A 14,634-nucleotide genomic window follows, 5' to 3' on the forward strand; every position below is an offset into this window, starting at 1 on the left:
TCCAACTAAGGAGGAAGGAAGGATATCAAAGAGAGGGAGGGGAGGCTTTGGACCTATCCAAATAATTTAGAATACGTTGGGATCAGTAGGCAGCAACTCTGAGAGGGAACTGGAGCAGGACTGAAAGCACCCTTTCTATCAGAGTGGCTTTGGCGGGCCCCAGTGAGGAGGGAAGTGGAGGCCCCTGAATACCTAGGTTTCCCCATTAGAGTTGCAGCTCTCTCCTACTCTCTACCTTTAGGGAATCTTTGCCCTTTTCTGGTGCCAAGGTTGGAAGGGTCAGGGCACACTTAGGAAGTGGCCCAAATAACAGGATTCCAGAAGGGGCTCTGCAGCACGGGAGTGTTGTAAGTGGGCCCTAGGCGCTGTCCCAGAATAGGGGTGAGTCCTCCCTGGGGGGCCGGGGTGGACCCTGAGTGTGTGTGTGTGGGTGCTCAAGGGGCCCGCCTCCCTGGCTCGGCCTGGGGCTGTGTAGGGATCGGGTTTCTCGGCGCCTGGAGCCTCCGCGAGGCCGAGCTGTTCCGGGTCCCTGGCCAAGCCGCCCCGGGCGCTGGCACTGCGAGAGGAAGCAGGGGGGGGGGGGGCGGTGAGGGGGAGCGAGAGGGGGGAGCTATGAGGGCTTTTACGTAACTCCCTCCCAGAGCCCGCCCTTACCGCCAAACCCCAGTGTGGGACTTTGTGTGATTGAGAGTGTGCATGCCTATGTGCGTGTGCCTATGTGACACTCGGTGTGACTGAGTGCATGGCTGTGTGTGTGGCCGGATCTGTGTGCGGGGATGGCGTACAAGTGTGTGATTCGGAGAGTCCTGCCCTTCTAGGACTTCTAGTTGTCAGTTGCCAAGCAGAGGACCCTGACTCCCAGTGGACTATAGTGAGGTTGAATAGAAACATTTGACTCTTTGAGACTTGAGTATGCGACTTGACATGATGGTGTGTTTGGCATTTGTAGGCAAGACAGAGAGCCTCTTCTTATTTGTAACTTTGGGTAGCCAGGTATGTGACCCACAGTGGAGCTTCCTGATGGTATGGCAGGTTAGAAGAGCATCATTTCCCAAAGGAGCACTAGAAAAGGTAGACCACAGGAGGTGGGAATGGAAACTCTCCTTCCCTGAGGGCACATCAGTAGGAATTGGGGGGAAGGGTCCTTGCTACCCAGTCTTGGGATGGCAAAGTTGATTCCTGGGAGTGAGGGGCACAGTGTGGTCCCAGGTTAGGTCATGTGCTATGATGGAGGAGGGTGGAGCCAAAATTCCTGCCATAGAGCCCTCTTTCATGGGCCTGTAAAACTCCAAGGACTCAAAGTAAGGAGAACTTCCCTCAGTTTTCCAAGGCCTTCCAGGGTTATCAAACCTGGAATCTACATTACTTGCAGGGCAGGAGGGCTCCAAACAAGGAGTTGTATCCTGCTCCCCCTCAAGGGAGAGGCAGATCTTGAAGAGGGGTGAAGATGGGGTAGAACTGGGGGGGAGGGTGTCAGTGAAATGGGGTTATCTTAAGGATAAGTGCACCACGACAGAGAAGGGGGCTGGTGCAGAGCTAGGGCAGCTGGGGATCGCAGTGCCTAATAAAGCTGGTGCGGGGGGCACCTGGCTGGCTCAGTCCCTAGAGCATTCGACTCTTGATCTCAGGGTTGTGAGTTCCAGCCCCACCCTGGATGTAGAGATTACTTTTAAAAAAATTAAATCTTTAAAATAATAACAAAATTAAAATTAAATTAAATTAATACAATTAAATTTAAAAAAGCTTGAGAGGAGACACGGCCAGATCCCGCAAGGGCTTTTAAGCCCCAGTAAGAAGCCTGGCTTTACCCCCACGGCCCTGGGGTATGGGAGGGTTCAACAGCGGAGGTTTAAGAAGCTCAGAGGCTCCTGGGCAGATAGGGCATTGACAGCGGCAGGAGCGGAAACCCACGAGCAATCTGTTGCCCCAGCCCGGGTGGAGGCAGAATCGGTTCGGAGGGCGGCAGAAGAAGGGAAGGGGCCGCACTCAGAGGTTGTTCCGTAGGTGGGCGCTGCCTCTGAGACAGATCCGCAGCCTTAGTGGGTACGCACCTCCCGCACTGCCCGCCAGATGTCGCTGCGGCACCGGGGAAGCGGGAGCGGTCGCTGGGTGCTGCGCCTGGAAGTTGCTGAGGATCAGCGGATGCCGGGATCCGGTCCGACGTGTGCCTCTTGTCCTCGCTAATCCTGTGACATACGGACATGTCCGGCTCCCGGATCCCAGTTGCCCCGCGCAGACCCTGCCCTGGCACCCGCGGACTTCGGCACTGCTGACTGCAGCCCCCGAGTTCCCAGGTGGAGAGGGGACGTTGTGCGGGGTGGAACTCCCCACTGCTCTCAACCTGGCAGAAGGAGGCAGTGTCCGGGACACTGGAGGATCCGGAGGTCGAGTCGGTCCACCAATGACCCCGCCGATCTCGACGCCCGTCGGCCCCTCGAGGGGGAGCGGGGCCTCCTGAGCACCCAACCTCATCCAGGCCTAGTTTCCGCTCCGGATGAGGTGCAATTCCTGACCCCACCCTCCCTCCCCCAGTTTCGTCGCACCGGCCCCACTCGTTCCCCGTGCCCACCATCTCGTCCTCGTCCGTGGCTCGGGAGTCTGGAGGCTGCGGGCCCGAGAGGCCAGACAGGGGACGCTTACTGTGGGTGGGGATGGACGGGATCTCAGCTGGGCGCCACTATTTCGCCGTGTGTCTTTAAGCCCCAGCCGGCCCTCTCTGAGCCTCAGCCCCGGCTGACCCCTACCGGTTGCACTGAGGGGATTCTGAGGCCTCGGAAGTGAAAGTGAAAAGCCCCGGCAGTGGCGGGAAGAAGGTTTTTCCTCTGCAACGGGAGTCCCTGAGGCACTTCTTGGGAAAGGGCCCGGGCGCTCTGGGCAGCCTGCTGGGGAAGGGTGTGAGGAAACTGCAAGATAGTTCCTACCCCTCTCCCCGCCCCCAGCCCTGGGCCAGCTCCCAGGAGGGGCAAGGCGCAGGGATTATGGGTCAAAGGTCAGGTGAAAAATCCATGGGGTGGAGATGGGGGTGGGCCACTCGTTCTCCGCTTCTGGCATTCAACCTTTCTGTTGCGCTTTCGCGTGGCTTCAGAAATTGGTCGGGTTGTCTAACCTTAATACCCCATGCCGTAGCCAGACTGGAGGCCCGGGGGCAAGTGAAGTGAGCACACTGGCCCCTCAGAGGCCCAGGCTGCGAAAGGAAAACTAGAGGGGTGAACCTCCAGCGCCAAGCTGGCGCGTGCCCCGCATTCTAGAACTGCCCATCCAGGCATAGAAGGTGTACCCTCCCTACCCTGTTCTTCCCAGCGGAGGTTTCTCCCCAGGCTATGGGTCCCGCGGGGCGAGGAAGGCGAGGGTAGTTGTGGTGGTGTCACCGGAGACTTGGTGGGAGACGAGGGCCCGCGCTCCCAGCCTGGTCATCCTGGTCCGGGGAGCGTAAAGCCCCCTTCCCTCCGCGCGGGGAGTGTTTGTGCTTGTGACTGGGAGGGTAGTCATTGCTGGGAGCAGCAGGAATAGGGGAGGGGCGGAGACGGCTGGCCTCCAGTAACCAAAATGGGGCCCGGGGGCTCTGGCTCGTGCTCCTCCCACAGAGATGCCGGCGGCAGGACCCTCAGAATTGGCCCAGGGTGTGCCAGGGTGTCGGTACGAGGCAGTGAGGGCCTGAACAAGCGGGAGCGTTCAGCAGCAGAGACCTGGCCAAGGCTGAGGGAGAGAGGGAGTGTGAATTAGCGACCTGGAGGGGGAGGGGGGGCGCGCCCAGCGTCCCTAGGGGATCCGGCAGAGTGGGTGCGGGTACGTGTGCACGCGCGTTTTTGAGACCCGCAGTCGGGCCTGCGCGTGAAGCACAGGGGCCACTGCCGTCTGGAGGGCGTTCCCGGGAAAGGGCGAATGTGAGCGGGCCACGCGTGCCAGTGCGGGCGAGTGTGCCAGCGGGGGGAGGGCGCGTGCGAGCGCGAGTCGAGTGGGAGTGGGGGTTCACAAGCCTGAGCAGAGTGAGTGTGTCCGCGCGTGCCAGGCGCGGGAGCGTGCCAAGACGGGGGCGCGCGGGGGCAGTGGCCGGGAGGGGGTCGTGGCGCGCGGCCGCGGAGGCGCGGGGAGACAAGGCGGGAGGGGGAGGGGAGCGAGGGCGCGCGCGGCCGAGCGGGCGCCCGCGGTCACATGGGCGAGGGAAGGAGGGAGGGAGCGCGCGAGGGAGGGAGGAGGATGGGGGGGTTAAAGCCGCCGAGCGCCGAGGAGCCGGTGCAGAGCGGGCGGCGGCGGCGGCGGCGGCGGCAGCGGAGGCGGTGGCTCTACCCGGCGCGGCGCGGGGCTCGGCAGCGGGATCCGGCAGCGGTGCTAGCTCCGCGATCCGTGCCTCGCTCCCTGCCCGGGTGGTCGAAGGGCGAGGCGCGGAGTCCTGGTGGCCCGAGGGCGCGGTGAGTACCCCGCGGCGGACCGCGCGCGGCCGGACCCTCAGACCCTCAGGCTGACCGACAGACCCGCGGCCCTCGTGCGCGCGGGAAGAGGGAGAGGACACGCGTGGGCCCGCGACCCGGGGGGAGAGGGACACGGGAAAGTTCAAGGGAAACTTTGCCCGCAAACTCTGGGGCGGGGGCGCGTGAGAAGCCGCCCCCCGCGTCCCGGCGCGCCGGGGGTTGGGCGTGGTGATGGTGGGGGCGGACAATCGGCTGGGGGGAGGTGGCCAGGGCGGATTGTCCTAGCCTCCCTCTTCTCTCTCACCCCACCGCAGCGCGCGCGGGGTCTGGGAGAATTCCGGAACTGGGGGGTCGTGGTGACCCCCGCGCGCCCGGAGGCGGCTTCCTTCTCCCGCAGAAATCTAGATTTCAAAGAGCCCAGGGGTGTGAACGGACGGTTGCGCGTTTGCCAGCGTATGTGTGTCCGTGTGAATCCGCGCGCGCGTGTGTGTGTGTGTTGGTGTGATCCTGCCTGTGTGTGGTTTCCTCGTGAGTCCGCCTGTATGTATCTCCATGTAGTGGGTTTCCTTCAGGGTCTCTTTGTAAGACCTCCTGTGTTGTGTGTTTGTGTGAGTCCGCTTGAGGTGTATCCCCATTTCTTTGTGAGCCTGCCCGTGTGTGTCTCCCCCAGTGCGGCTGGGTGAGCTCTGTGTGAGCCGGCTTGGGTGCCCCTGTGTTGCTCCGAGTAGTGTATCTCCCCATGCGTGGGGGCTGGGCCGCGGGGAGGTCACCAGACGGACAGCTCTCCTCCTCGGTTTCTCTCCTCTCCCGAGCCTCTCCTCCTGCGTCTAGCTCTCGCACTCGCTCGCTCCCTTGGCCCCCACCCCCCTTCAGTAGCTTCAGGCGGGCGGGACTATTTCACGCCTTGTTGAAAATTCAGGATTTTCTTTCCCTTTCGGTCTAGTCTCTCTTTGAGAAGCGTCTATGTGTGTCTGTGTGGCTGGCAGCTTGTCTGCAAAACTAGGTGTGTATCTGCATGCCACTGTGGAAGTGCGTCTGTAACACTAGTTGTTTTGCTTATAACACTTGGTATATTTGTGTGTGTGTCACTGAAGGTGTTCATGTGGCTGTAATCACAGAGGTGGGACTTTGAAATGCTGAGTGTGTTTGTGCATTTACAATTGCTGTATGTCCAGGGGGTCTGAAACTATTTTTGTGTGTCTAACTCTGGGTGTGATGGTGTATCATTGCCTATGTGGGGATGGGACTTGAACAGTTGAATATTCCTATGGCTGCAGGGGTACCAGGGCTTGAGGGGCCTATGTGTCTCAGTAAACTATGCCTCTGTCTCCACTGTCAAAACCCACACAAATCCTCTGAACTGGTTCTTGGGGTTCCTGGTCAGGATTGTGACATGGAGCTAAGGTTCACACTCCATCAGAACTAATAACTCCCAACAGATCCTGACCTTATGCAAAGACTAGGAGTTTAAAGTTCACATTCAAGACTTCTTGGGAGTTCAGAATTTATACCCAAATTCACACTGGGACACTTAAATTCATATGGATTCACACTGAATTACCAGAACAATGGGACTCACACTCAGATTCACACTTAAATTCTGGGGCTCATATCCAGCTCTACGCTTCAGCCCTAGGGTTTATACTCAGACTCACATTGGGACTCCAGGCTTACACTTAGATTCACATTTCTGTCCTGAGGCTCATAGATTTACATAGAGACCTAGAGCCCATGCTCAGAATCTCACAGGGGTCCTAGAGTTCACACTTGGTCCTCATTTCAGATTCACACTTACATTCTGGGGCTCATACTCAGAGTCACATTAAGACTAAGGGCTCACACAGACTCCCATGGGGAACCTGGGGCTCACATTTGAACCCAAGGACTCACATAGGACACTGGAGTTCATGAACTCGTGCTTCCATCTTAGAGCTCACTCTCAGATTCACACTAGCAAGATTCTCACTTCCATCCTGGGATCACTTAGGGACCCAGTGTTCACACTCAGACTGGTATCCCTGGTGATTACATTAATCTCACTTCCGTCCTGGGGTTTAGACTCACACTAAGGCTCTAGTGCTCACACTCAGACTTATGCTTCCATCTTAAGACTTATATTCTCCGTGGGGGCCCTGGGGTTCACACTTGGAATCACACCCAGTTATGGTTCTATCCCGGGGCTCACATTCAAACCTAAAACTAGGATTGTGGTGTTTAGCCTCCCAGTGAAACTTGGAACTCATAGTCAAATACACCTGTATTTTCTTTGGTTTATGGTGTGTATCAGGGCAGTTGGGTAAGGAACAGAGACTGCAACAAGACATGTCCCCTCCAAAGGTGGGGAGGAGAGGGGATACATGTTTGGGCATGTCACTCACTTGGGCTGTGGGCTGATGAAGAGGGTGGCGGGAAACCCTGACCCAGTTAGGGTTAAACCTTTCTCCCTTTTTTTTCCACAAGGAGACTAGGCTATATTGGCAGGAAGGTCTGAGTGGCTTTTTGGTACAGGAGTGATAGGTACTCTTAGCGTCTCCCATGTGCCATGTACATGCACATCCCCCTTAATAGTTTTGGGTACCCCTTCTGTGGTAAGAGAATCAGGTGTAGGGGAGAAAAGACTCATGTCCTCCCAAGACATTTCTCTCACTGCAGTCATCCTTAGTATGGGAGGAGTGTGAAGGTTGACTTGGTAAGAGGGTAGACCTCTGGCTCCTTTGAACATTTCAGAGTGTTGGATCTCAGATTCGAAGGGAGATGGTAGCCCAGATCTGTGGTGAGAAGGTAGCTGAAGGAGGAGACTGGACTGAAACCCACCCTCCCCTCCTCTGCCCTGGCTGGAGAGGAGGGATAGGGGCCAAGTTATGTTATATCTTACAATGTCTCCTGGAATGTCTATTGAGCACTTACCCTGTCTCTCTGTATGACCCGTGTTCTCTGCGTCCTCCTAGAGGAGCAGTAGCCCTGTGGGGGAGAGTTGGGCTAGGTTGTCACCTATCCTAGGACTCCAGCTGCCTTAGAGACGCGGCTGGGCTTACATGCCCTCCCATTATGGAGGCCAGCAAGTCGGGGCTGCCTGAGGTGCACAGTCACCCCATGGGCACTCCGAGGGCAGTAGGGATCTGGCCCTTTGCCTCAGATGGCTGGGCTGTATCAGCTCCCCGTCCCTGAAGGGGACACATGCTCCCCAGCCCTCCTATGGGGGTGGGGGGCTTAAAGGCAAGGCGTCCTGCTCTCTGCCCCCCCATGGTGAGTTGAAGTGTAAATGAATCAAAACATATGGAGCAGATTTTCTTTGAAATGCAGATGGGTTGGGGGGGACCATGTGTGCCTGGTTTGGTGGGAGAGGGGTCCCAGAGAGCAAGGAGGCTGAGAAGAGAGCTGACCCCTCCTCCAGACACACCATGGGGTGAAGGAAGTTGGGGAGACCTCAGCTGTGTAAACTGTGGCCCGGGGTGACCACATCCACCCAGGCTCCAGCTTCCTGTGGGGAGGGGCTGGGGAAGCAAGTGGTCCCTGTGGGCTGAGAGTGCTGAGGTCATCACTGCCCCTTACCCTGTCTATATAGGCAGAGAGCCCCCAAAGCACAGAGCCATGCTGGGTTGGGGGTCACCAGAGCCAGGAGCTCTGGGGGCCAAGGAGTGGAAGGGGGAGCTGGGGCAGATGTGGGGAGGTTAGACCCTGCTGCTTACAGAACCAGCTCCCAGAAGCTGGGGCTACAGCTGTAGTGGAAGGAACTGAAGCTAGACTGTGATGGTGACTTCTGGTCAGTGCAAGGGCTCCTGGAGTTTAGGAAGGGACTGAAGAGTCCTCAGTCCTGCAGGAGTTTTTTCAGACCTGGGATGTTTGGTATGCCCCACTGTACACTACTTGTACTTTCCCTTCACAAAACTCAGCAAGGTTACATAGTAATTGCCTGTGAGCTCTGTGGGACCTGGGGACTGGGTCTGCTTTGCTCACTACTGTACCCTGCTCCAGCACAGACCTGGTACACAGTAGGAGGATGGTGTTGAGTAAACAATGCATCTTTTTCTCTCCCATCCGACTGAGTGCTTCATGTGGGCAGGACCATATTCTCAACTCCCAGCACAGTACCTGACAGGGATTAGGTGCTCAATAAATGTTGAGGAATGATAAATAAATAAAATCTTTTTAAAAGGGGGGGCACCTGGGTGGCTCAGTAGGTTAAGCGTCTGCCTTCATCTCAGGTCATGATCCCAGAGTCCTGCTTCTCCCTCTCCTCCTGCCCCTCCCCTTCTCCCCTCCCCCCCCCCCCCGCCCCTGCTCATGTTTGTGCTATCTCAAACAAATAAATAAAATCTTTAAAAAAATGTTGAGGAATGAATCCTTGAGTGGGAAAGACCACGGGGAGAGGGGACTCTCTGGCGTTTGTGGCTTTGGATCCAACACCCTCTGTTGTATTGCCCCTATTTGGCTCAAAGAACCCCTGAATGATTTGCAGTCTAGACTAAACGAAGGACTTGCCTGCAGTCAGGGAAGGAGTGCAGAGGATAGGCGGCTTCTTCCTTGGAAAAGTCAGGACTAAGGGAGACTGGGGCAGGGTGATGACCCTTATTCTGTGGCAGAGGTTGGAGGTTACTTCTGTCCTCTCCCCAGCTTCAGGATTTTTCAGAAGGTGGAAAAGTCCTTTTCTTATGTGATTGTGAGTATGTCTCTTCTTCTCTCTAGGTCAGGGTTTCTTAGACTCTAGCCAAGGCAATGGACCCCACCTCTGAGCCGCTAAGTCTAGGCTCTGAGGTTGTCTAGCTGCTGTGGGCACCACAAATTGTATTGGTTATTAATGTCTGTCTGAGAACAGGGGGTTTGGATCCTAAAAATATCCTATCCAGCCAGAGTCTAGGAGTTGCTGGTGTGTGCTGTTATAGCAGTAGCTGCATCTTGGTAAGACAGACACAGAGCTGGGAGACACTGGAGAGTATGGGGAAACTGAGGTAGCATGGGCAGGAGATGCACAGGAGACAGAGTGTCTATTTTATATGGAACAGAGATTTATAAAATTAGTGGTGCCCATTCTTCAAATTATGGCAACACTTAGGGTAATCTGTTATTTTATGCTGCAGAGAATTTCCTTCTTGGAGAGTCTGAAGATACATCTGATATCAGACTACATAAAAATTAAGTAGTCAGTAGTAACCATTTCAAGTCCAGCTTTAGGACGTTCCAAAATAAGTGTGTGGCAAAGAAAAAAATCTTCTCTAAGTAGACTTTTCTGAGCCACTGCCCCCAGCCTTACCTCCTGGAGCCCTTCCCCACAGCCTGAGTCCCAGTGGGGTGCTTGCACACCCCCTTTTATAGGACCCCACCTCACTTCTGACCCTTAGGCCTCTGTGTATCCCCACTTCCCAGGAGATGGATGCTGCACAGTGGTCCCAAAAAGGTAAGAAGATCCCAGCCTTTGTGGGCAGATGCCGTGTGACCTTGGCTTGTAAGCTGACCTTTCTGGGCCCCTCTGTGAAATCGCGGGATGGGGGGGCTGGGCCCCGGCCCAGGCCCAGAGAGAAGGCGGTTTTGGCACTCGTCCAGGTCCCTGACGTCAATGACTCTCCAAATAATGGAATCAATATTGGGGGGGGGGGCAAGCGTGAACCAGGCCCCAGCGATTAGAAACAGATCAGCACAAACCCGCAGCTGATTCTGATAGAGCTGCCTTGGAGAGCTAGGGTGGGAGGCCTGGAAGGAGGTGGACCCGGTGGGGGGCTCAGGAATGGAGGTGGAGCCACGGAGTGTCCAAAACATGAGGGTGCGCAAGTAGGCAGAGATTCTGGGGCTGCCTGGGTTGGAATGATGGGGTGGGGGCCGCTGAACTAGTCCCTTTCTCCTTTGAGCCTGTGGGGTTCCAAGGCTAGGGGAAGTTTGTGAATGAAGACTTTTTTCAGCCAGTGAGTGATAAATAGTGGGCAAGGGGAGTTCAGAGTTCATGTCTCTGCTTCCCAGACTTGGGCTCCTAGGCCATGTTAGGGGTCACAGGTTATACCCAGTGTAGGGGAGAGTGCTGAGTGAGACCTGAGGGAGATGATTTTTGCTTGGAGGCAGCGGGCATTAATCCCAATTAGAGAGATGGGTATTCCCTCTCAGTTGGGAGTCAGGCCTCCTCCATCAGCCTATGTCCCCTCAGCCTCCTGGAAGGCAGCAGGTGAGGATGGAGAGGGCCATGGGGTCCATAGGGGGCTGGCCTGGCGGCAGCTGACAAAAAACAAGAAAAAGGGCTGGGGGAGCAGCTGTAATTATGGGGCATTTATTATTAATCAGATGAAATTGCTGGAAGCAGCTGGTGTAATGTGCGTAGCGATACAGACTCTGCATGCCCCCCCAACATGTGTGCACGCAGACACACACAAGCCACACACAGCCTGAGCCTTGTTTGCTTACAGTTTTTTTCTTGTGAAGGTTGGAGGGCTCTTTTTTTTTTTTTAAGTAATTTCTATACCCAACATGGGGCTCGAACTCATGACCCCAGGATCAAGAGACACATGCTGTACTGACTGAGCCAGCCAAGAGGCCCTGGAGGGCTCTTTATGTGTGTCTGTGTCTGTTTATGTTAGTGTGTATCTGTGTTTTTTCATGTCAGCTTGTACCCTCCTCTCCCTCGATTGTCTCCTTTCCCAACTATTCTTTGGCCTGATGTGTGTCTGTCTGTCTCTAACGTCCTCTCTGTCTTCTTCTCTTGGGGCCTGTCTCTTGGTGTGTCTGTATCTATTACCATCAGCCAGCCTGTCTCTAATACCTTATTTTAGTTTGTGGCCATCTCTCTGGTTGCATCTTTGGGCAGAGTTGGATGACATGGAGACCCTTTCTCATGGGTATGTGTTTAGGCACCTGATCATGCCTTTGTCAGCCACATCTAGGACCTGTTTTTTTTAGGGGGGGGAGAGGAAGTTGGACACTAAGGATCTCTTGGGGTCTTGCAGAAGGCGAGGGCTCTGTTAAGTGACTGGAGCCCAGAGAAGCAATAGTGGTTTTCAAGACAGCCCTGAGTACAGCGCTAGCTCCTTTATCACCTGCCAGTTGTGACTTTGGACAAGGTGCTTTTGTTCTCTGAGCCTCAGTTTCCCCATCTGTAAAATGGAAGCAGGATTACCTGCAACGGTTGTTTTGATATTCAGTATAAAATGTATGTTAAGTACTTATCATGATACCTGACTCATTAAGAACCCTGAACAAGGGTTAGCTGATACTGTTATTACTGGGAAAGGCAGTGTGCAGGCAAGAGAACGGACTGCAGAGGTAAGTTAGTATATGGCACAAAGGCTTTGGAGCTAGACTTGGACTCAAATCTATGCTCTGGAACTGATCAGCTATATGGTCCTAGGCAAGTTACTTAACCTCCCTGAATCTCAGTTTTTTCAGCTGTCAAATGGGGAATAATAATAGAACCTACCTCATGGAGAAATCATGAGGATTAAATGAGATAATGCATATAAAGTGCTTGACACAGTTCCTGGCACATAACAGATGCTCAATAAATCATAGTGGTGACGAAGCAGAGGAAGAAGATAGTATGATGGTGGGTGTTTTTGCCCTGCCAGTGGCCACATGAGAAAGTATGTGATGTTCAGGCACCTGTGCCTGTGAATTGGTTGTGTGGGAACTTTGGATTGTCTGTGGGTGTGTATGAGTGTGTATGCATGTGTGGTATTAGGCCACTTCTGGCCTCCCTTTGTCACTGTGGTTTAGATCCTGAAGTCAGCAAGGGGTGCCAGAGGGAGTCTGGACTATTTCCAACTTTCCCTCTTGTAGACACTTAAATGCTGCTGCCTCAGTCTCCCCTTCTCTCGGTGAGGTTGTATGGAATGAGTTCTTTGTTGGACTTAGGCCTGTGGCTCCTCTGTGACCTCTGATTTGTGCCCTTTGCCCTTCCAGAATCCAGCCTTGTCACATCATCCTGCCCCCTTGGTTTTGGAAGTCTTGGAAAAAGTTGGTCTGGAGGAGGAGGACATTGATGTGCTCGGTGTAGGGCCAGTGGTGAAGAGGTATGTGCTGGGGACCCAAATGAGGCAGGCCAGTCTCCAGGCATCAGGCTGGTGCGGTGGAACTACAGGTTTGAGGAGTGAGTGAAGGAGGGACTGAGATCCCTTCCACCTCTTCCTCTGTTCTTCCTCTGAGGCTTTTCATGCCCCTCTGATAGTTTCATAAAGGGGAAGGGACTTACCTGCAGTCACACAGGCAAGGGCAAAGCCAGGTCTGCCCAGAGAAGGCTGCATCCTGGATGTGGGAGTATGTTCTGTCTTTGTCTGGCTCCCTTTCTGCCCCCAAAGCATCTCTCTGGCTTGATTGGGGGAGCAGCTGGACTTAGAATAGATGGGATGGGGGTCGGAAATTCCAAAATCTTCTGGGGCCAGCCATGGGGCTGGGCTTGACTCTCTCTGCCTTTCATTAAGGCCAGCCAAGGCCCCCGATTGGCAGCCCCGGGTGGGGGCATCCAAGGAATCGAGGGAATCGAGGCGCTGGAGCGGAACGGAAGAGCCTATTGTCCGAAACCCGCCAGAGGCCCACAAAGGCCAGCCGGCTTTTCATCTCGGCTCCCAAACAGACTGGCCATTTTCCCGGCCCAGGAATGGGGGACTGACTGACCCTTCAGAACCAGGACTGGGGTGTTGTTGGGTGGGGTGGGGTATCCCAGGCTGACACATGGCCATAAGAGGTACTTAAAATGGAACTGGGGCTCTGAAGAGGAGGAAGGGAGGCCCCAGAGGGCTATAGAGAGTTAAGCTTCCAATCTCACTGTTCCCAGAGGACCCAAGGACATAGGGTAGGGTATCTGATAGAAGTTCTGATTTACACAACAATAGATAATAAATATTTATAGGGGGCACACCTGGGAGGAGTCTCATGGCTTGTTAGTAAAGTGAGCTTCTGCTGTGAGGGCACACAATCCTCCCCCACAATTGGGAACACCTTATCTCCCAAGAAGGGGGCTGGAGAAGAGGAGGCTAGTAGTGGTCAGGCAAGACACTGGGCTCCCTGCAGCAGGAGGGACTGAGGCCAGACAGCAGGAAGGTCTTCCTGCCAATGAACAGTAGCTCTGATGCCCTGACCATATCTCTGGGGATCCCAGAGGATCACAGCGAGCAGGGGAGGTAGAGAACACCCCTGGGGGTTAAGGGTTAGGCCGCTTCTGGGGGCCCCCCCCCCCCCACCAAGAGAAGGCTGAGAGGACTTGGCAGTTCTGTCCACCCTCCCTCTGCAGCACCTCCAGCACCACTTTAAAAACAGCTTTTTAATTTAACAAAGTGGATGAAAAACTGTTTTTGGAAATAAAAGATATCTGCTGTCTCCCAGGCTAGCACTCAGCCCTTGCAGAGAGCCTCTCTCCCGGTTTCTCCCCGCTGCTGGTGGCTCCTTTCTCTCTCTTTTTGTTTCTGCTCCGTGGCCCCCCAGCTTCCCCTTGGCCTCCCATTACCACCTCCCATACCAGCCTCCCTGGGAGTCTCATCCTTAGTCTCTCTGCATCTTCTTTTGTCTCTCCTCTCCTGGTCTCTCTTCCGGGGCTTGTCTCTCTCCTGAATCGTCTCTGTCTCCCTTCCCCGCCCCCTTCTCCCCCAACCCCTGCTCTAAATGGGTCTATTTAAAACACCCGACGCTGCCAAGTCAGAAAAGCGTCTCCTGATAAAGCGCATTAGGCCGAGGGAGGGAGGGAGAGGGAGGAGGAGGGAGGAGGGAGCAGCAGGCAGATGGATTGATCCAAGCCCGTAACCCCATTAATCAGGCATCGTGGATCCCCCTCCCTCCTCCAGCTTCAGCCCCTTCTGAACTAAAAACCCCTTAAATATTTATCACCCCTCCCCCATGGGGTGAGGGGAGGGGTGTGTGGTCCTTGGTGTGAGTATCCCCAGCTGTTTGGTGCTCCCCCCAGTGTGTTTACAGATGTGCACATGTGCTTATATGTGCACTCATGGGTGTGCATACCTAACAGGCCCAGGGTCCATCTTGTCTCCCTTCACCCCCACAATAGAGTAGCCCTGGAATCTGACCTGGTTCTTGCCCTTCCTGAAGAGTTGGGCAAGCAGAATAGGGAGACCTCTGGGGTCATTTGGGGGTCCTCAGACCCCACAAAGTGCAGTAACTGGAAGACTGGGTGGCACTGCACTATCATTCTCAGAGGGCATGAAGGTGAGCTGGGGTCCAATGTCCAGATTCCCCCAAATTCCCGGAGCAAGAAGTAACTTGGGGAATAGAACTGGGGACTTCATGCTCCTAAAGTGCACAA

At 55.0% G+C, this 14,634-nt stretch overlaps 1 protein-coding gene across 5 annotated transcripts in view; it reads left to right on the plus strand.

The window, feature by feature from the left end:
• Positions 1 to 3,912: 3,912 nt before the first annotated feature.
• The window catches only part of CNTFR (ciliary neurotrophic factor receptor), a 38,151-nt gene continuing 27,429 nt past the window's right edge, over positions 3,913 to 14,634 (plus strand). For 2 of the 5 annotated variants that reach the window (XM_073881442.1, XM_025852978.2), the window contains exons 1-2: positions 3,913 to 3,986; positions 12,288 to 12,397. The gene's annotated coding sequence lies outside the window, so the exon portion shown is untranslated. Of the gene's footprint in view, positions 3,987 to 4,220; positions 4,410 to 12,287; positions 12,398 to 14,634 lie in introns of those variants that run through there. The other 3 variants (XM_073881440.1, XM_073881439.1, XM_073881441.1) reach the window with 2 other exon arrangements.

Source organism: Callorhinus ursinus, unplaced genomic scaffold (genome assembly GCF_003265705.2).
Source record: "Callorhinus ursinus isolate GAN/ISIS: 27379988/994484 unplaced genomic scaffold, GSC_fseal_2.0 scaffold42, whole genome shotgun sequence".
NCBI classification, from domain to species: domain Eukaryota; kingdom Metazoa; phylum Chordata; class Mammalia; order Carnivora; family Otariidae; genus Callorhinus; species Callorhinus ursinus.